Consider the following 23,431-nt stretch of genomic DNA (forward strand, 5'->3'; position numbering starts at 1 on the left):
TTCTTGCGCTTTATACGTTAGTTTTTCCATGCGAAAAATACCACGAATAGCTCTTTTTCTTTCGCAAAAATCACGAACTCACTTAATCTCGCGCGGCTAATTTCCAGACCAAAATCGGCATATAAATTCACACGGATTAGATAGTCCGCGATCATTACGTGCGAATGACGCGGGCCAGATGGCTATAACACAGTTAATACTGCGTGGAAATGTTAACAAGCGCCATGTGTAGCAAGCTTGCCCCGTTGGCTGCCACGTGTACTGAAAATTTCCAATCGCGCCAATGCGAATGTCTCTATCTCACTATTTCGCTGGGGCTAATTGCCAATCGTTGCCTGCAAAGCGCACTCGTATTATTATTTATGTATTAACGTGAATACTCAACTATTTGATCATGCGATTTCAAATACTCAGATACGTATTATATGTTCCGTATTGATTTTATCTGAAAATTAGCTTTGACTAATACGTTTCGAAATAAGCATGGCTTACATATATTGCAAATAACATCTATTACTTGCATATAACAATCCATAAATTAGTAGATTTTAATATTCATGAAGTAACACTCTACACAGAGAGCTTAATGTTTTAATTGCGTAATTACACCGAAAAAAACTAAAATGTTAATGAGTTCCAATTTGCCTCTTTTGCATTCTTTGTATAAACATTCTCTTGGAAAAACAACGCGTAAAAAATAAATTTTTATTTCGTATTTTTTTCATGAATTTAAAAAATTCTTACAGCACCTAATTATACTTTTCTCTCTCAATTTTCTCAAGCTTAATATTCTCTTCTGAGTTGAATATTTTAAAGTTATCGGAATACATTAGTGAAAGATTTTGATGGAAAACTCAACATTTTGATCCTCAAGATTGATGGAAGTAGAAATCCGACTCGAATTCTGAATGATAAGCTTGCGAAAATCAATCGCCGCAACCTAGAAACCTCTCCCCGAAAATACAATGTTTAAAAAATCATCAGTCAGACATGTCGCGTTATACTCGCGCTTTCTTCTCTCCCTTTCGCAGGAACGACGTCCGATACAATTCGAGGAGGCGGCTAAGGAGCGCGTCGAAGTGACGGGAAAGCGCGGAAAAAGAGAGACGGACTCGTTAGCCCCTTTCACGCCCTTCTGCGCGACTCACCCCCTCCGGGAACGTTGCCGCGTTCCTGGATTCCTCATGTTGGGAATCCGCCGCCGGGTTGTGTGCCCCGGTTCTTTCGCGACGTGCTTTCATTTAGGCGAATAAGAAGGCAAGCAGGAGTGAGATCGATGACGTTCAACGAGAAAAGTCACACAGAGAAGACGGACCTCCGGCAGCAGCGGCAGCGGGCGCGCCTCAGGAAACAACGTCTGGAAGACGCTCCCGGATTCGTGAAGAGAGAAGAGACGGAAAGAAGGGAACAAGGATCCGACCGCCGACATCATACTTCGTTGCGGCTGCGTTCTTTCGTTTAAGTGACTTAATTAACATTTCTAGTGCGGAAACTGGTAGGTAGTCGACGACGCGCGACGCGAGCTGGACGGAGAGATTTAGAGGATGCCTCTAGATCATAGACGAAGAAGGTAGGTGCAGGCGAGAGAGGACGCGCTGCCGAGTGAGTCTGAAGATGCGTCTCGCGAGCTCATGTCGATCGCGACTTCGTTCAGCGATCGCCGCGGTTGCCGTTCGACGATCGGGATCGATCTCGCTTCACGACCGATGCGATTTCGCGAACAAAGAAAAGAAAAAGAAAGGACGCGCGATGAGTCGACAGCGTCACGAGAAAAGGAGATCGCGCAGTCCTCGGAAGAGCGTTGTTGCGGCCTTTCGATAATAGTAACAATAACGATAATATTTCTTATAATAATGAGAATAATAATTAACGATAATTACCGTTAGTTGCTTTGTGCGCGCGCGCCACGCGCGCACGCGTTACGACCGAGTCGTAATTAATTAATTAACGCCGCGATCTGTTGAGGGTCTCTCGTGGGGAGCCAAGACGGACTTTAAAATAACTGCCAAATAGAAAACTCGAGTCAGGGGTGTTCAACCTTCTCAAACGGTGGGAAAGTAAAGTGCGGCCTGGACGATCGACAGGGTGAACGCGCGCGGCGCCGTGACCAATAACAAGAGTCGAGACGAAGGCGACCGTGTCACCGTTTATTTCCTTTCGACGGGATCTCATTTTTCCCCGCGTACACACAATCCGCGGCTTAAGCGGAGGCACGTTTCAGCCGAGTGTTTCCATAAAAGGCGAACCCTATGAGGCACGAAGTAATGAACTTGCACCGTCAACGATCGCGCGATCGACCCTCCACGCTCGATATATTTTTCCACATTCTCTCCTGGTTATAAAGCCCTCCCCATCTCGCACTCGAAAGCCGACACAGAAGTGCAAGAGCGATCCCTCCGCACTTCCGCAAAATTCCCGCCGGATATTTTCGCACCGCAGCCGCGTGTCACTGCAATATGTGTGTGCGTACACGCGAGAAAATACACAAACGCACAAAGGAGCGGTCGGCGCGTCGCTTACTCAGCCGATCGGCGGAAGAGGGTCGATCGATTGACGATCGGCCGCTCATTCGTCCGGATCGTACGAGCCGCACGAGTAACGCAGCGAGTAACTGGCGAGCGGACAGAGACGAAACGCGACGAGAGCGAACGAACCGTGGAAATAAAAAAAAAAAAAAAAAAACTGCCACGTTGGACCACCCCTGCTTTTCGTACAGAGCCAACGCGTACTCGAGTCCTCGAGGACCTCGGTGAATCCGTCGTGGATCGTGACCGAGCGCTGCGAAAGCGATCGATATTTGAGAGCCCATGCCTACCACGACGACGATTTGTATCTCGGTGGATCGCACAGTTTCGTTGCTCGACTACGCGCTGTCAAAGCTTTCGACGACTGTAAAACGTAAAGTGATCCCAAAGCGTGTCACGCTCTTTTAACATGTGTCGCTTTTGTTTCACTCTTTGGCCAAATAAATCTTGTACATCGATGTACAAATAAAAGTGAGTTTACAGTTACACTTTCGCGAATAAAGCATTTTTACGTCTTGAACAAAGAATTTTATTTTTTACATAGTGAAATTATCATACGGCAAACTACGGCAGGTGCAGCGTCGGATTAAGGATTCTATTGTTTTAGATAATACAATTTTCAAACTAGAATTATTACTTTCATAAAATACTTATGTTCTCGATATAGAATAAGAGTTTTGTATTTAAAGGTTATTTACTTTTCATGAAAAATGTTCCGTGCAAAAAACAGAGACAATGAGTTGCATTCCGTGATAAGGATAATGAATCGGATCGCATATATCAGAACGAGATATTTGTGACGATTTGAAACCGTTTCCACCGTTAGCGCGAGCGAGATAAAGAAAATTCGTGACCCCGAGCGAGCTAATCAAACAATTAATTCTCGAAACGGGTGCCGGAGCCCTGCAGAGTCCTCATTAGCGTAAACTCGTCGTCGGCCGAGTCGGTACTTTTTATATGCCATGCGCGGCTAATTACGAACTGACGAATCCGCTCGTTATCGCGTGTCACAAGGGTTATGCAGATCAGTGTTTCATTTATGCGAACGAATTTCACCAGATTATTGTACCATCATTATTTTCTGCTCTTGTTTATTTTATCGCCGTTAGATATGAGCATTTTGTCGATTTGGATACGTTTCGGATCCCGTGTTGTTCAGAATTTCAAATTATATTTATGTTTTACCATGTCGTGACATTCATTTCCCGTCGCACAGTTTGATATTAATGGCACTAAATGCATCGGAAAAATATTTAGTTACGCGATAAGACAAATAAATATTACAAGGCTTTAACAGCCGTAACAGACAGTTGTATACAATTAATATTAATTTAGAAAGTTCTTGTAATATTTAATTAAGCAACTAATTTTCGTTTTTCCAAGGAATTTTAAGATTTTTTTTAGTGACAACGTTATGCAGGTGATCGTCGCGTGGAATTTTCTGCTTAAATTTTTCACCAAATAATTTTTTTCCCTTTAATAACGCATAAAATCTGCCCCGACACGTGTACATAAAAATGCACGTAATTAATATAATAATAAAGCGAAGTATTATATCAAAGATCTTTCGCCATTACAGTCGCCGAAGGTTTTGACGTCGTCAAACATCCCCGTTCCCAGTCCGCCCTCCCTACCTCATTTAACGAAGCTGTACGGAATGACAAAGTGATATAATTGTTCAAACGACGCGAAAGATATAATGATGAATAACGTTAAAATGTTCCGACCAAATACTCAAATAAATATGTACATAAAAAAACGAGAAAGCGTTTTGCGTAGCGTGGGACTTAAGTGCATCGTACAGCGATCTAGTTGGTGCATGAGTGAGCAGTGTCATCGGCTAAGCACGCACGCGTACACACCTATACCTATACACAAGAATGCACGACGTTTAAATAGGGCGGCGACAGTATATTTATCCGCATCTCACAAACAATTCTCTCAAAAGCGAGCTGGATCATCGACGATGGATCGATCGCGTGCCGATCGAGATTGTCGATCGCTCCGATCTCTCACGGACGACCGTAAATCGCGCGCCGAGGGCGATCCACCGGTGCGGGAAGAGCCGAGCAAATCAAATCAAACGGGAATCATCATTGCAAAATTCGTTTCTCGAGGACGGTTTCGATAATTATCGATCATTGCCGACAATCATTTCGCGGGGACGTAGATTTGCGGCGCCCGTGGAGCACAAAAAACGAGGAAGCGCGGACGAAAGAATTGTGATACAATGTGATTCGCGGGACGCATACGAGAAAACGGGAACGAGGTGCGCGACGCGAGAAACAATTTCGAGCACAACGAATCGCGAATGGAATTCGTGAACACGCAGAGAGAAGATTGAAGGACCGTTTACACCACGCAATTTCCCGACGCGATGTCTCTGGGAATATCGTTGAGCTATCGTTGCAATGCCATTCTAAAATCGTAGCTGTAAGTCGTCGCGTACAGCCATAATAATAATTGAATGAGAGTCGGTTAGAATATGTCGTATGTTGAAATACTTTGTATATGTGTATTCGCGACTGTGTAGCGCCAATTAATTAAGATGCTATTAAAAATTATAACGAGGTACGGAAGAATAAATAGATTCGGTTCAAATGTAACAAGAAATGATTATAACTCTCATGATAATTCGAGCTACGAATTCGTAATCATTGAATCATAATCATTGAATTAGCTATAATTCATAATCACTGGCTCAATAAATAATTGTGTAATTGTGTAACTTGATATTCGTTCGAGTGAGCTTAGTTAAACCAAGCGTTAGTTTCATTCATTCATTCAGTTTCCAGATTTCCCGCGTGCTTTTCTACGCTGATCTATTTTATTGATCCGAACTGATGTCGCTGAAATAAATCTGCGGTGTAAACGGGTCCTGCGGGATCGCTGAAACAATCGATATCGTACGGGAGCCACCGACGATTTCGAGGCAGCGCGGCCGATCGACGGGAGATTCACCCAGGATGTCCTCCGATCTAGCGTAATTTTCTAACTCATCACGCGCGCGTCACGTAATCTATAAGTATACGAGTATAACGACGGCAGCCAGTTGGCGAGTGTGTGATTAAGAGGGACGAGAAGAGAGTCCGGGGGCGCGTCGCGATGCCGTCGTGAAATCGGCCGCGGGAGCGAAACCGTCGCGTACAAATCGAGTTCGAGAAATGCAATCTGCGGTCTCGAATGGCACACTCGCGAGAAATGACATTTACTATAATAGCGATATACCATGGCGGGAAGGGAAGATACACACGTAGGTCCGTATTGCGGGCGCGGATTTAGCGTTAACTAAAACCGGCTGTGTCGATTCCCACGTCACGTTGGTTTTGTGGACTTTGTATTAGGCAAATAAAACTCGGGCAACCGCGTTTAGCGCTAAACACGCGGCGAAAGTGCGGGCCACGTCCTCTCGCAACAAATACATGTGTATCTTCTCGTTGCCGCCGTATCGGAAATTTTTTTATATATAATACAATACGAGGGCAAAGGGACGGTGGGAGAGTAGTGCATTGTTAATTCCAAAAACGCTCATTAAAAACGAATCTAGCGAGTATCACAGCGTAAGAAAATTTTACATGGTGTTTGTACGTTTAAGGGACTAAAACGCGTTACACATACACATACACACACACACACACACACACACACACACACACACACACACACACAGAGAAGATCACTCTGCGATCGACCACCATACGTAATTAATGAGAATATTAAAAGAGCACGCGAAAAAGATCAAATTACGGGCGGTGAGAAACGTAGCACGAGAGAGAGAAAAAAAAGGAGGAAAAAAAATAAGAAACGAATCCGTGTAATGTTAAGCGAATTAAGCTCTAGAGGCTCGATGTACGGTAATCGTTTGGTTAGTGTGGTTATTATTACTATTGTTTATGCCGAAGAAAGCGACGATCATCGTTAGTACTATTATCACACATACACACACACGCACACAACCAGACAGATACACACACATAGACACACACACGTGCAAACACGCATACACACACCGCAGGACTATTACTAATTAATATGATTACCGTTACTATTTATCACTACTACTAGCGCTACTGAATATTTATTATTATGATTATCATTACTACTACTATTATTATTACTAATGTCGTTACTAACTATACTACTACTACTATTACTACTACTACTACTACCGCTAGAAGCTACACTTACTATTACCTACCTACCGCTGCTACTATTGTTACTATTATTGCTAACTTCTAACTTCTCCACCGGGCGTGGAGCGCGCGATGTCGCGAGGGATCGCGCACGATTTTAGCTGTAAGCTAAGCGACCTCGATTTGCGTTTTTAATATTCGAAATATTGCGGTATAAAATGTGCAGTGGACAGATAGAGCTCAAGCGATATCACGACGCATTCCGAATTCGTCGGCCGAATTTAAGGGTTAACCATGGCAAATTGTCACAATAGTCACGCACGTTTATTAGCTGTGTGACGCGAGCGACGCATTGATGATACCGATTTTGTAAGCTTTTCGGATTAATATTGGGCCAAAGGTAGAGCCAACATTTTTATAACGAGGGCTCGCAGCGTTCTTTTAGTCGGGATGTAATTCGACCCGGGACAATTCGACTCGCGGAAACATTCTTTTCTATCGGCCTTTCGATCGGAGATAAACGAGTAGAATTCGGTAGAGTCGTTGCTATTGCATCCTTAATCAATAACAATCGCAAGAAACGACGCGAGTATAAATTGATAAGGTTACTCGATGTTGCGTAATAATTTGAAACACGTGACCAATCAGGCCGACTTGGGAGAGACACGGTTATCTTTGCGCGCAAATTCTCTTCAGTCGCGATTTGTTTGGAAAACTCTTCCGCATTCGCACACTTAATCCTTTCAGTCCCGAATAATATCAAAACGAAAAGTCGAAAGTGATTTGTGAAAATCACTTTGCAGCAGTTTTTATAAATGAGTTTTCATAAAATAATCTATTATACAGCTACTTTTACAAACATAAAATATAAATAATGTGAAATAAAATAATTAAAAAACATTCAATCAGTTTCTTATAATTAGGACTGCATTTTATGTTCTTATTTTGCGATTTCATTAAATCAGACACACTTTTCTTGCTATCACTCAAACTTTTAATTTTCGCACTTGGCTCTTGATAACATCTTCTACTTTACAATTAAACATTTTCTATACAGATAAAATTGTTGCAGCGTGACTGGGGCTGAAAGAGTTAAGCGCTGCATCGATTTTCCACGCGCGCGGTTCTCTTTCCGGTAGAACGGCTAGATTTCTCGATTACCTTCGCCGCGATTAAGGATACGTACGATAAAAAGGGTATCGGCTTCATCGGTACGAAGCTCGTTTCGCCCACCGCCGCGTAGGCGCAAACGGGCGCATTGAAACATGAAAATCGTGTAAATAACTTCTGTGATAAGAATCGATTATTAGTAATTGCCGAATGCGAAACCCCGTTGAAATGAGAAACGTCGGCAGAAGTAGCGACGCGAGCCCAAGCCGACAATAAATCGCCGACGCGAAACCGTCGCACGATGAAGATAATTTAAATAGCGCCCAACGTTTTTTATGTTGCTTGCAATATTTTCCTGCTACGCGCATGCAATAAACAAAAATAAAAAGAGTACGGTAGGAGTTCTTATTTTATTTTTATCTTGCATTAAGCTAGTTTTTTTTCAAAAGATGATTGAACGGTATTTACTTGTATGGAATATTTTATGAAAATATAATGTTTCGATGTGTGCAAAGTATATTATTTTCAGTTATTAAAAATTGCTCTTAATTTTCTTTGTAAGCAATGTGCGTAGATAAAGCGTTAATGCAGACATCAAAATAATGATAGTTTATGGCCGGAATAATTTTCCGAATTATCGATTCGATTTCTGTGCCAAACAATTTGTTCGTGACAGATGAAATTGGCTTTCAAACGTTTCCCTTCTGCAAAAAGAATCCTTGGCATTTTTACAGCCATCTTTTATGATTTGTGCGATTTTCACCCTGCATTCTTACGAGAACAAACAGCAAAATGTTAGATAAAAGATCCGCGTATGATACGGTATCGGTTTCGTGTTGCGCGGCAAAGTTTAATGCGCTTTTATTTGCGGCTAATTGATGCCGAGTAGCATCGACTCTCGCGGCCCCATCGAACGAAGGCGAGCCGGAAATGACGGGGCTTAGTCTGGAAATTGCCAATCGACGTCTAATTCGGCTGCTCGCGGCCAATTTCGACTCGGCGCCGAAGATGAAGCGGCGACGCGCGTGCTTGAAATACGATCGCCCCGATCGAGGCGGAGAGGAGAGATCAAAAGAGCTTGACCAGCAAAAAACGCCCGGCGATTTTCCTCGGCAACGTATTCGAACGGCGAATAACGATCAATCCGCTAATTGTAGCGCGCTCGCTAATCACAGGCGAAACCACACGCAGACGGAAAACGCGCGATCTGTTTTTACTTTTTTATACGACACACGCTTCGCCGCGACGATGATGAGGCGCTTCGCTTTTCGAAGGTAGATACGTCTGATTGGTCGTGAGTGCCGAGTATTGACGACGATACGAGAATTGGAAACGAGAAAATAAGAGAACGAAGGAAAGAGAGAAAAAAAGGGCTTGGATCTCGCGATGTTACTTCCGACGTGCAAGCGATGCGGAGCAGTCGCGGGGAGCACTCGTTACGCACTTAAGCGATTTCGTTTCGAGTCCGGAGGTGGTGCATTATTATCGATAAAGCCGTACGCCGTGCGTCGACGCGCACATACGCGTACAATTTGAACATACGAATATAAATATATACATATATACATATGGATATAGGCGTATACATAGATAATGCATTATACATATATACATATTATATATATATACATATAAATATATAGCTAATATACATATATAAATAGCGGAAACAATATTGTAACATACAAACATGGGCGAGAATCTGCTAAAGGTGAAAAAGATGCTATATATAAATTGACATTGAACGTTAAACTAATGGATAGTGCGAACTGTTAATAAATTGTAATATTAACTAATTCATTAATGAACTAAATACAAAGGAATTGAACTAGGTTACACGGGCAACTGGTAGTCTGTCCCCAAACATTCGTCTCTGTTCCTACTCTCTGCGAATGTGAACTCGCGCGTTGCTTTCGGTATATACATATATATATATATGGTTTTGCGATCGCCACGAGAAGCGTCTCACCCGTTTGATTTCTTCTTGGGTTATTTTTTTCTTTCCGTCGGATAGAGATCATGTATCTCTAATTAAGTTTGTCACGAATGAATCGAGCTGTTGGCAACACGTCAGACACATCCCCCCGCAATGCTCTCTCATTTATATAATTATTATACTCACATTGTACATAGGACACCATTGTATACACACGTGTGCCAAGAGTGATTTCTAAACGCAATATAAAACCGACATGCGAATCAAAAGAAAAAAACCGAAAGGTAACGATGACGCAGAGGAGACTGCGAGAATGTCGATTGTCATCGTACCTCTCCCGAATTCTGCACTGATTATCAAATAAAAAGTACGGTTTGACCTCACGCACCGGCTGCTCGTATTTTATTCCTCAGGAATAAAAGCCGAGGGTGGTCCCTTTCCTTCCCACACAATCCGCGCCCCTGTTCGCTTTCGCTCTAACGATAACGTAAGAGATGAGAAATGTAAAAGAAAACCAAGAAAGACCAAACGAAAGCGTCGAGACCTTTTTTTTCTTCATCGACGCGAGTCAAAACGCGAAGAGTGACCATACGTCAACGTCAGTGGTACGCACACGCGTTGCGAGGAAACACGCGCATGCACACATTGCCACGGATTGTCCGTCGATGGATCGATCCACACAAGTCGTTTTACATGCGATAGATACGTAATGTTACGCCGTTGTAAGTGACGTGCGCGAGACGAGGTGTCATGTAATTAAATTAATAATAATAACCGATGGAGGAGACAAGCCAGCCGCGCGCGGTATGCTCAAAATGTAGAATAAAAATTACGATGTATTGTACAATGCGTTTAAGGATACCCTTATGTATAGATAACACGTTAATATGGAGTGTAAATGCGACTGTCGTGATGAAAGCTGGACGGGACTGTTGAAACTGTAGGATTAAAGCGAGGATGCGAGAGCGAAAATTCGACGATATTTGCAGCGAAGCGTCGCTATGTATAGCGTGAAAAAAAATAATACGAATGCAAAACTACATGCATAATCTTGCGTTCCTAACAGTGAGAACTTTGTCCGATGAATAAATGACGGATTGACGCTAATTGATTTTAATTTCCTTTTCACAATATCGAACGCGCGAATCGACAGAAATTTAATTCATACAAATTGAAAGAATATAGTTATTACTTCTGCTATAAATACAGTGGCTTTTATTCTACTCCTTTTTAAAATTCCATGCTAAATCATATAATTTGTGAATATTAAAAATTCAAAGTCTTTTTTGAGTGTATCTCACTTCCAAATTTTAATATATCTGTGAGTATAATCAATTCGAAACATATTAAGTCTATATATACGTATATATAAAGTTTTTAATAAAAGTGAAAGAAATGAAATGAAGATATAATGTATAAATCGATAAGGTGCAGTCTGGAAGTTCTTTCAAACGATTATACATGTACCAAGCGAAAGAGTTTAAATGCAATGTTAATAATGAATGATGTATATTGGTGAAGACTCGATTCGCGAGATATCGAGTGCTATTATTTAATTATTATTCTTATCGTTATTTATTTAGAGATATAATATCTTTCGTTTAAATCGATATAAGATGCGATAAGTTTCAACAGTTTTGTACGAGTAAGATGGAAATAAATGTCACGCAGTCCTTGTCTTCTACAAAAATCCACCTTTTATTCCATCGAGTTTTACCTAAATCTTGTGTAATATTGAAATACAAGATAAATTCATAAAATAAAATTCATAATTCAATAAAAGCAATTTCATCAATTTTATTCACCTCGATAATTATTCCCACCCCATTAATTCGAAATGTTCAACGTGACAATATTAAAAAAGATCAACATTATGATAGCAATATAAGATGATTTTATATTTTTCTCTTATTTGGCTAAAGCGTTTATTGTGATCTCTGTGTTCGCTTTTATAATGCGCTTTATTTCACTTCATCGAATCAATATCCGTTCGATCCATCGATTATAGTTAATTTATGGGCAATTATACGTTCTCAGTCGATTAATTGTTATTAATGCACTCGATTGATGACTCCATTGGTGAAATGTCGAATGAACGACAAAGCTATTGTATGATTTGCGAAATGAAATTTGTAGAAGCATTATGAAAATTAATTATATCTGATATACGTATATAATAAAAATAATAGATGTGTAAAGAAATATAAAAAATATCAAACGTAAATAAAATAACGTCTGAAATAAAGTCAAATTATCTAGTATCATCTGATTTTCAAAAGGATTAAAAAAAACTCTAAAGAAACAATGTATTAACCATTTTACTTAAACAATTTTAAGATAAAATATATTTTTCCTTTCTTTTCTTTCCCTCAAATATTTTCCAAATAATTTGTGATAAGAGTGTTTGGCTTTCATTATCCTTGCCACGTCAAATATTATATAAAGTAGCGCAGGAAAGTAATATTTAGAGAATTTTTCAAAATGTGTATAAAGCAAGCAGAAATTAGAAATTAACAGCAAATATTTCATCAGTATATTCTAAACTAATTGATATAATAAAACATTCATAAAATAAATATGTAATCAGTTTTTCGCAATTCGTCAATTTCAATTTTTCTAGCTTATGCATAAAAAAGTATCTACATCTTGAAGTTAGACCTGCATTAAAAAAAAATATTGTGCAATTAAATCTAAATGCACCAAAATATATTCTTGATTCGCAATAAGTAACATAACAGTAAATAAATACAAATGATAGTGTAGTTATCGGTAGCGTGAAGAGATTAATGTAGTACGTAAATCCAACTTTAAAATGAATGAAGATAGCGATACTACACAAAAATCAATAAGCATCCCACGAGAAACGCCGGGATGGTAGCTTTCAGGTTTCTCTCTGTTGGAAGAGAAACGGTCGATAGGCGTTCCAACAGACGATATAATTTCATTATCGACATTTAAAATTTTTGACATCAACTGGCAATTTTGAAATCAACATAACACACACACACAATAGCATACTCTAATATAAAATTATTAAAAACTTCAATCAAAAGATTTTATATTCTTTAAAAAAATTAATTCTTTAATTATAAGAAATGTATACAATCCTAAATTTTTTTAAATATAAGTTTTGTATTGAATATAATAATTTTCCATTATCTTTTCTGTCAAATATTGTGAAAATACATTTACTAAGCTTATCCAGTTACCATTCGATTCAGATCAACGTGTTTCACGTGTTCGTCAATAGATATCAACCCTATCTCGATAAAAATCCCTTGCAAGAGAGAGAGAAAGAAAGAGAGAGAGAGAGAGAGAGAGAGAGAGAGAGAAATATCTACATAAATAAATAAATTTTATTCTATTTTTAGATTCCTCTCGATATGCTGCAAATTACATTATTACTTTTTCATTAAATTATCAAAAAATCATAAGTCTAGAAAATTTAATATAAATGTATACAGATTATATTTGTATTATATATCGATATACTTGTACTTTCATCAAGATTATATATTTTTATTATTATATAACTTTATTTAATATATAGTAAATAATATTATCTATATAATTAGCTATTTAATATGGATTAAATAATAGTAAAGGCCAAGATATTTAACTTGATTTTCTAGAATAATTCTAGAATAGTTCTGAATACAAAACAATGTATCTTAACTAGCCAGTAAGCCGTAAAGATGGGTATTATGTAATTAATATGTAGGCTTGTATCAGCTCAGGTAAGAGCACGATCCTTACGTTAGGATTAACTTGGACTTATCTTACGAATAAACATTCGTTTCGCAGAATAAATTGTGGCATACATTAACAATTCATTTGAATTGTATTTTCCTTATATTATCTACTTCTTCTCTTAAATACGTTCTCTTAGAATACTCCTTCCATTCTCGTAAAGTTCGAAGCAAATTCCAAATAGTCAAAAGAAAAGAATAGAACCGATATAAAGACTGAAATTTTCAACTCAAATCGATTTCCGAATAAAATATTCTGTCAGAGTTTTGTACTTTGTCAGACTTTTCATATTCTTTCTCAGCATATCTTTACAAAGGAGTATGCGAAAGAAAGCTCGTAAAACTCTAAGGAAAATTTTTCTTAGTATAAAAATAATAAAAAAATATACCAAACAATAATCACAAATCAAGCATTATTTTCTAATCACGTTAATAGCAGTGTGAAAAAAGCAAGGACTTTTCTCGTAACACGAATTAAATATATTTTATCTGCAACAGAATCAATAAACCATCAAGATCGCATTTACAAAAGCATTCCAAAAAAAGAACTTGGATGCTCAAAATTCTCCCTTTCACTCAAACGCCGCATGACAGAACACGAAGGTTAAATGCGAGCGCAACAATAAAAAGACATTTTCGAATAATGGATCTCGCGAATGTCGCAAAACTGTTCTACCTCAACGCTCGACCGAAAATAAAAAGGAAATAACGTCGTGATCCTTTTCAGGTGGCCAGGATAAACGAGTTTGTGAAAGACCAATTGGTTTAAGCGGCAAAACGTCTTTTATTTATCGGCTCAAGGGGTCCCGTTTCATAAAACTAGTCAGCAAGCCGTAAAGATAGATATTATACAATGAAAATTCATAACATATCACGTGACAGTTAGAAAATATATTATATTAATTCTTAAATAAATAAATAACATATCATATTTGATGCTCTTCCGATATGTAAATTATACGTACAAGGCGCACGCCTGCTAATTATCTTTTTTGAGTTAATTAAAATAAATATTAAGCTTTTCAATTTATTGAGAGAAATATAATGTTTCATGTTTTTCTTTCTATCGTTGCGATATTAATACAATTTTATTTTGATAATATGAAAGTTCAATCATTTAAGGCTAAGGGTGAACAATCCACATTTCTGTTGATCATTTATCTTATAAAACGGAGGCATAATCTTGCATAATGGGACGAGTCCGTCACTCCCACGATCGCGATTCTACCATTACACGTGTAGTCCCGAAAATAGTCATCCCCGATCACCGCCACGACCTGTCTGCCCACCAGCCATTCTGCACGATCTACTTAAAGATAGCATGTACTATTGATTGCCGCGACTGTATTTTATGGTTGCAAGTCTACGTGTCGCATATTGAATCGAATGATGAAATTAAAGAGTTCTTTGCGTAAAAAGATAATATTTTATATCATCAAGATATAAATAACGTATAAAAATATTCTTGCAAATATTAATAAAGAATTACATTGAAGTATAGCGGATACATTTTGCAATTAATATTAAAATAAGAAATAAGTCTCTCGCCCTCTCTCTCTCTCTCTCTCTCATTTTCTCATTTTTTATTTTTATGTGAACACGCATGTGTCATGTACATTAAAGTTTGAGAAATATATTCCGATATAAATTTCGAGTAAAATAAATTCCGATAAAAATGGCGAGTGAACTTAATTAAAGCGCGTAAGAATTAATGTGCAAAAGCGTAGGATATCGATTGTACACATGTAGCGACTGTTGAGACCAGAATAACCGTGCGCAATCACAATTAATGCCAACTAGGATATATCCATGCCGACACAAGCCTGATATGTATTGACAGAAAATGAAAGTCGCGTAAGGGGAGTGCTTGCCGCCACCCCGGCACAGTAGTCGATTGCCGGTTTGGATCAGTCGCGCTATCAGCTTGATGGACGCAATCAATATCGCTTTCTCCGATATCGTTCTTTTATCTTCACGCGTCTGTCATTTGTTTCACGTCTTCGTCACTTTTCAGACACTTGCGTTTCGTCACGTTCGATCAATTCCAACAAAATATTTTAGGGAATTTTATCGTTATCGGCATCGCGAGCGACGCCATCAATCGGAAGTGCGTTGAAGAGTGTCCATCTTATGGACGCGTTTCTCGATCATAAAGTTCAAATGGAGGAAATACCGAAATATGCCAAGAAGAAATATATCCACTTCTTCCGCCTCGACAAATTCTCCGCAAAGTGCTGTTGAGTGGTAAACTGTGAAACAAGTGCACAGACGCGGTGTAATTAACTGAAGAGCCGACAGCAAAGAGCAGGTCTAATCTACGCAACGCATCTGTGAATAGTTCAGAAATTTAGTGAGACTTTTAATCACTCGCTTCTGAATTATTAAACCTTAATCGAAATTCGGCTTTGAACCGAGTGTTAAATAATCGAGCAGCTAGAGGTGGAAACCGTTTTTCTTACAGAGGAGTCCTTTGTACTATATCTTATAATCCTCATTCGCCCACAATTAATATTTATGGCATGCTAAAATAGCCACGCAATAGCGAAGCATCAGAGAAAATTTCAGTAAGAATACTGAAAAATAGTAATGGCTCGATTAAATTAAGAGCATGTGGTAAAAAATTTACATATTGCATGATAAGAACGTATCACAGTTAAAAATACCGAGTTTAATTAAATTCCAATTTAAAAAAAAGCAATTTTTTCATTCACATAAAAAAACTTTTTCTACGTGACATATTTTCATATACAAAGCGTTTAACAGTAGTAAATGTAATATACATATTACTTATTTCATTCATTCACATATAACTTAATATAACTTAATAATGATTAATAATGAGTTTATCATGTTTTAATTTTTTACTAATTTATATACGATCTATTTTGTCTAAATATATTTATTATAATCTAAAAATATAAAAATTTTTTGAATGTGTATGTTTTACTCGTATATTTTATTCAAATTAAGAACTAATTAGCAAAATTTAATGTTGCACTCCAAAGAAGCATCTTATATTTCGCATCGTACCTACACGAGATTCGCCACGCGCTCCACTAAAAGATAAATGAATGAGCAACTAGACGGCGTTTACGGATTCCCAGCAGGAACCAGCAACAAGAGCATTTCTTTATGATTAGCCCCGGGGCGTTCGTCTTCATTCGCCTCTTTTTTCATCCCTTGTACACTTCCCTTATCCATCCCTCATCCCTTTCCCGACCTCTCTCTCCTTTTTTCCTCCTCCCTTCCCCCACCCCCCCCCCTCCCGGTCTCCTCGCGTTCGCTACTGCCATTGAAAGCCCCGCTGCACGTTATGTCTAAACGCCAGCGAATAAAAGCTCGAAGCCAGCGAAGTGAGTACACGCTTCGTCACTTCTAATTTTAGCACAAAGGGTGCGGCGCGCGCCTGTATGAGTGTGAATCCGTTGTGTTTGTACACGTTATATACAGAAACATATCATGTACGTTGATAGATGCGCCGTCGGTGTGTGCATGTTTGTGTATGCGCTTGTTCATGGAGAACATCGCGGAGGGTAGGATATCTCTACCTATGGATTTCCAGTACGACGCGATGGCGCTTCGCGCCGCCAGGGCGATTTTTATAGAATTTATCCTTTGACTTCGCGCCCCTCCCGAGTCGCCGCAGCGAGTTCGATTGAAATGCTATTTCCATCTCGCTGCACGTCGATGGCGAGGAGGCGTGATTTCGATGCAAGGGAAAATCTCGTTGAAAATTGGAAAATATCGGGAAATGCGCCGACAAACAGACGACAAGGCGCTGGAGATTTCTGAAGAAGTGGAATTGAAGCATCGCGAAATTGAGTCGACAAACCTCTCGCGGAGCCTTCGGAGTGAAATAAAGTTATTTAGTTGCGACTTTTATGATATGTATCCTTTTTGATCGAAAGTTCGATCGAAAATGCTGCTTCCATCTCAATGCAGGTCGATGGCGTGGAGACGCGATTTTGTTGCAAAGGAAAAACTTCGTCAAACATAGGGAGGACATCGCGAAATGTTGTGGCGAAGAGATAGGAAGCTGCTAGACGTTTTTGAAGGGCGATGAAAATGGAACATTGAGAGATTGAGTCGATTTGTCACTCGGAAAGATTTCAAGAAAAAAATATTATCTTATCGCAAATTTTCGTCGAATGAATTCTTCGATCACTGTCGTTCCGGATGTCAATAATTTCGATCAAAGTGCTATTTCCACTTCGTTGCATATCGGTAACGAGAAAGCGGAATTTTGTTGCAAAAGCAGCTTTATCGAAAATTGGAAAATATTGGAAAAGATGCTCGAAGAAGATCCAGGTAAAGATTTATAAAGAACGACGGGAATGAAGTGTTGTGTAATTAAATTAGCGAGTTCTTCATAGAGGAATTTCGGATCAAAATTAAATTATTCCAGTCGTAAATCTTTTGCAGTATCGATTTTCTCGGGCTTAATAGAGTTGACCGAATCACTTAGAAGCACCTAGAAGTTCACATCATATATACATATAGCGCGTAATAATCACATATAGATAGCGCCATTAACCAAATGAAAGTGTCGCATAATGTATTCCTAGAATCTCGTTCGAGCTTCCTGGTCTTTCCGGTAAAGTGGTGAACGGAAAATTAAATAGATCGACGTTTATCTTACACGGATAAAAGGTACCTCTAAATGTAGAAGTTTCATTAAAAACTCAAATCTACACGCGAAAAAGAAAAAAAGAATTAAACAGCGGTCGCAATAGTTTTTTTAATAGAAGACAATGGAAGGACGTTTGCATGATGCAGAAAAAGCGGCAGCGCTTTTAATGCTGCACTTTTCCGGAATTTCATGCAGAATGGAAAATATAATAAAATTCACTCGTGACAAGTTTTGAAATAATAATAGCATCATTCGAGCCACTAAACTATTATAAATATAGCCGCCCGCTTGTCATACAAAAACAACTTTCAGCATATTGATAAATACAATTTTGATGCTTTGTTATTCTTCATCATCAATAAAATTCATCAATTTCTTCAAATAGAAAAATCAAATTAATCAAAGAAATTCGTTTTAAATATTATAAATTTATGTTATACAAATAAATAAATAAATAAATATTCTCGTTACAACGATACGCAACAGTTGATTTCGCGGAAATAACAAGAACAACGCGTGCTGAAAAATGCAAATTTCCAATTACGAACTCCCGCAGTTTTACATTTCCGACCGATAACGAGTTTATAAATTCCCACACTAGTTTTTCTGATTCGGACGAACGTATTTAATCGATATTCCTGTTTGAACGATAAGAGCAACTGCAGCCACAGCAAGGATCGGTTTGTCAGGCGAAAATTTACATTTCATGCAAATCGAAATTCGTCTGTAGCGCGTTCACAACAGATTCGACAATCACACGGAATTGAATAAAAAAAAAACATTAGACGAGAAAAGCATTCCCCCAGGAATGCGTCGAAGGACAACGGAAAAACGGTGACGCTTACGATTCTAACTTTGTATCTCTCGGTGGTTACCCGTAATAGCGATTCTGCGCAACATTTTCCTCTCCGTTTTTGTTGGCTCCAAATAGCTCATCAGACCCGAGATCAGCCTACGCGGATAAGGCGATTTACTGGCCAATATATAATTAATTAATTTCGAACGCCTGTGATTTTCTAGGCTTCATGTGTGTGTTGTATAAGCTATGTATACTATATTTTCCGCGCATTTTCTTTAATTTATACAATGTTTAAAATAGATTTTTTCTTAACAAAAAAATCAAATCTTAAGTCGTAAATGTAAATTTACGTGCTTAAGCTTCAGGAAGCAAATATATATAGCAAAATATTATTCTTTAAAAATTTAATCTAAGAATTTGTTATCAAAATATTCAAAATTGAACGACCGCGAAAAGAATGATTTAATCAAATTTTTAACATAATTCACTCTAAACTGATAAATGGTTCTTATAACGAATCTCAATCTCATACTTTGTTATACAATTTTATAATTCCGCAGACGATTTAGCGAAATTCAAAAGAGTTAAATATATCAGCAAATAGAAGCTGCAGTACAATAAAATGGTCATCTTTTGCAAGATTAAACTTCCAAAAGTAAAAGACTAAATCCGCTTAAGCGCATTTTGCATTTGTATTTTGAGCACACTACTGATCCCTTTAGGGACTCAAGGATACACAAGCGTCGCGAGTAAATGCGTATCACGTGACATTTGCAATGCAGCGAGCGCGGTGAGATACTCGGGTAAATATAATCTTACGTACTGAGCCAGCTAAACTTACGCCGGGATTACGTAAGTCACCCTTCGGAGTTCCATCTTAAGTCCTGCTATCTCTTGTCCCTCTTTCCAAACGTTCTCAGAAAGATTTCTGTGAATGTCACTTTAAATGCCAAGAAGAAATCGATTTTTCGTGTGACTGGATTGTGCTTTCTTAAAGTACATTTTAATGCCATAATAAAATGCAATGTAACTTATAATATTATTAACAATTGTTATGTTAATCTTTCACATAAAGAGAATTATTTCAAAACTGTATTTAAATTAAGAAAATCAGAACTTATATATTCCAAAGATTTACATTTTATTTAAAAAAATTGTATTTACTTAAAGAAAGCATATTTTGCATAGAATGCGAAAAGTATTTTACAAGATTTAAAATGTACCCCATACTTTATATTCTAATCGTACGATGTAAAAGCAATGGATATGCAAAAATTATGGCCAAGCTTGCCCGAAGTATTTCCGAAACAGTACAATTTGCATTCTGTGATATCTGTTTTTAAGCGACAAAAAACGAAACAGTTTTAACAGTTCAGCAAGGAATTTCAATAACACGTTCGACTTTAGATAGTCCCCGCAGATATTTAAAAAAAAAAAAATAGAACAAATTGTTAACCGGATGTATATCCGGATCGACACGAACATTCCGAGTTCTCGTATGCACCCAGCATACACGGCATCGAGTAGCTATCGTATTCTCGACGAGAATTCCCACACAAGTACAACGTTCGCGTATCCTGATTGATAAATCCGATCCGTCGAACAAGGATCCTTGTGAATTGTGGGCGACGAAATCTACACAACTCATATCATACACATATTGTGCAGTTTTGCGTATACCAAACAGCAATCATGTGGCCATAATTAGATCTATTCGTGATGATTTTGTAAAGACTTAATCTTTCAATTGAAATCGGACGACTGGACCTATTCAAACAATAAACGTAAATCTTCTGCTGTTTATTAATATTTGTTTTCCATCTTGCTGTGATAAAAAAATTAAACTAAATGTTAAAATTAAATGTCAGCGTTTCACCGGGCAAGTATGGCTTCGGATAAACTAACGAAAAACATTTCTAACTACATTTCGAGCGGGACATAATTACATTTGCTTCGTTGTAAAAAATCACATAGTAGGATTTTGATTAGATATTTTTTTTTAGTATAGTGAGAGAGAGAGAGAGAGAGAGAGAGAGAGAGAGAGAGAGAAAGCGTAAAGTTTAACCATCCGTGCTCCTGCTCTCCCTTAAAATCCGCTTATGTGCGGCATATAATTAAATCTCTCAAAGCAGCATCACACACGTTTTATGCGTATATATATATATATATATATATATATATATATATATATATACATATATATATACATATATGACAATATCTATTTTGTCACTGCGTTCTATATATAATTCATAGTTCTTAGTTAGTGGTATATAATTATCTCGAAACGCATCCAGAGATAATTATATATCAAAGCTAAAAACTTTCAATTATATATAATTAACCTTCCTATTGACGTGAGAAAGTTATTCACGTAATTATCGCATTCGTGATTATAATTACATATCAAATCATATTATATCAAAATAAAAAGACTGACCTTTTCTCGCAAAATAATCGCAATCATCTCTTTACTGGAAATTATCTCTGGGAATGTAGATAATGCTTTAAATGTTTATTAACGAGTACGATAATTGCTGTTTAAACGCAAATTAACGAGATAATGCGCGATATCACATTTCAAGCACAAAAATATTTAGCTATAAATTTGAAACTCTTATCAAAATAAATATATAATTATACGGTAACAAAAAACTTTAATATAAAATATAACATAGCAAATATATCATAATTTCCATTCTATTTTTTATGTAACGTATCTCTGAGATACTGTACATATTATTTATAAAAGAAAAAATAATGATATCGATAACGGTTTCGATATTAAAATTATTTAAAAAAGGAAGAAATTCGACTGTGATAAATCTCAAGTACTTCGTAAGCGTTTTTAAGTTTTTATTGCACTTCAATTCGTGTATTCCGTGTCAAATAACGGCATGATTCTTATTAAATACTTAGCAAGCATTAAAAGCTTTTACCATTCTTCGAAATTTTAGTTAATTTCGACGAAACGATACTCAAACGCTCGATTGAATCAAAATTCGCGAATATATATTGGCTTGATTCCATCCCTAGCACAGTGACAGAGGACCAGGCGAGGTTTTGACGGTATTGATTTCCCAAGCCCGGGACCTCACACCATCTACAACTCAAACTCAAGCTCGCCTGAGACACCCTTATATGCCTGAGGTACGACGTGTAAAGTTGCGTTACAAAGTGTCCCCGATTAGCGTATATAGTTCGAGCATGCTGTATAAAGATTTACATGAGAAAAGCATGTGCCTATATTACCGCGCAACGTCCCGTAACAACGTCAATTTAAAAAAAAAAATGCCGCGCTCAAAGACACTAAGCTAGAAAAAAAATTTTACGGAGAAAAAAGAAATTCGCGCCTCCGGCAAATGGTATCATCTGGAAGTAATGACTTCTGTCGACACAGTAGATAAAGTTATAAAAGCCAGACGTGTCACATTTAAAAAACGTAGGTACAAAATATAATGGATTGTTATGAGGATTTACGAGATGCTGGATATTGCAATTTTATGAAATATATCAGTATTTATAGTGCAGCATTAAATAAAATTGCGCATATATCTTGAAAAATAATAAATAAATAATATTGCATTTTTATGTTTTACTATAACTAATGTCAAAATTGAGCTTTACTAAAAATTAAATAAATGAAAACTTTTATTGAAAGCTTAATAATGTTAAAAATTGAATTTTTGATGAAAGCAATATAGCAAATTGCTAGTAAAGCAGAATTGATTCCAGATTGGTCAAAGAATTAGTAGTTGACAACAAGCGTGCCGCTTCTGGGTCACTCTGTTTGTGTAGCATTTAAAAAGGTAAAAAACGCGTAGAAAACTATTTTTACGAACACACTACATACGTCGACGCGACATTTTTTTTATCTCGATGCCTTCGACTATGTAGCCCTTCGGCCGCGCATAAATAATCGGAGCAACGCAGGCGTTAAGAAAAATCGTTGTGCCGAGAATGAAAATAGCTGTGGATAAAAATAAATTCTTATAATACAACGGGTTCTCGTTGCTTCTACTTGACCCCGTGTAAAATTATTTCAGTGTCCATCCGATTTTCTCGCGAGATGTGCAAACTTTGCGTGAGGCCATCAGGCCATGTAACGAGGACGTTCGTCCAAAGCGATACCAGAATAGGACGGTTATCCGTATTACGTAAGCCGCGCACAATGAGCCACACATGTCGCATGCAGGAATCGCGAGCATGCCGATATTTCGTGCGAGCAAAAAGTCGCGGTCTCGTGCCGTGTCTCGACGCCGCGTAGCTTTGCTGACCTCAGAAAAGCCTCCTACCTTTATCACTTTTATTTCCGTACGTAATCGATAGCCGATCAGGTCGACGGTACATTTCCGAGGCGCGGTCTCGCGAACGTTCAAGAAAGAGAGAGAGAGAGAGAGAGAGAGAGAGAGAGAGAAAGGTATCGCGTTCGGCGAAGAGCGCGCAAGGTAGATCCTCGATGAGGATCCTCACAGGTGTCGCGTTTATAAATAGCCGGTTTATTTGTCACGCTCGGTGGAAACGCGCGATTATAATCGCATGCGCTGTG

The 23,431-nt window shown here is 38.0% G+C and overlaps 2 protein-coding genes across 11 annotated transcripts in view; one reads left to right on the forward strand and one right to left on the reverse strand.

Annotated features, from left to right (window-relative positions):
* The window catches only part of nAChRalpha6 (nicotinic acetylcholine receptor alpha6), a 226,308-nt gene extending 214,822 nt beyond the window's left edge, over window positions 1-11,486 (forward strand). For all 7 annotated transcript variants that reach the window (XM_012364471.2, XM_067350768.1, XM_067350766.1 and 4 more), the window contains one exon: window positions 1,032-11,486. The gene's annotated coding sequence lies outside the window, so the exon portion shown is untranslated. The remainder of the gene's footprint in view (window positions 1-1,031) is intronic.
* The window catches only part of LOC105670769 (cAMP-dependent protein kinase catalytic subunit 1), a 148,774-nt gene that overhangs the window by 78,428 nt on the left and 46,915 nt on the right, over window positions 1-23,431 (reverse strand). The gene's annotated exons all lie outside the window — the stretch shown is intronic.

Source organism: Linepithema humile, chromosome 2 (genome assembly GCF_040581485.1).
Source record: "Linepithema humile isolate Giens D197 chromosome 2, Lhum_UNIL_v1.0, whole genome shotgun sequence".
Classification (NCBI taxonomy): domain Eukaryota; kingdom Metazoa; phylum Arthropoda; class Insecta; order Hymenoptera; family Formicidae; genus Linepithema; species Linepithema humile.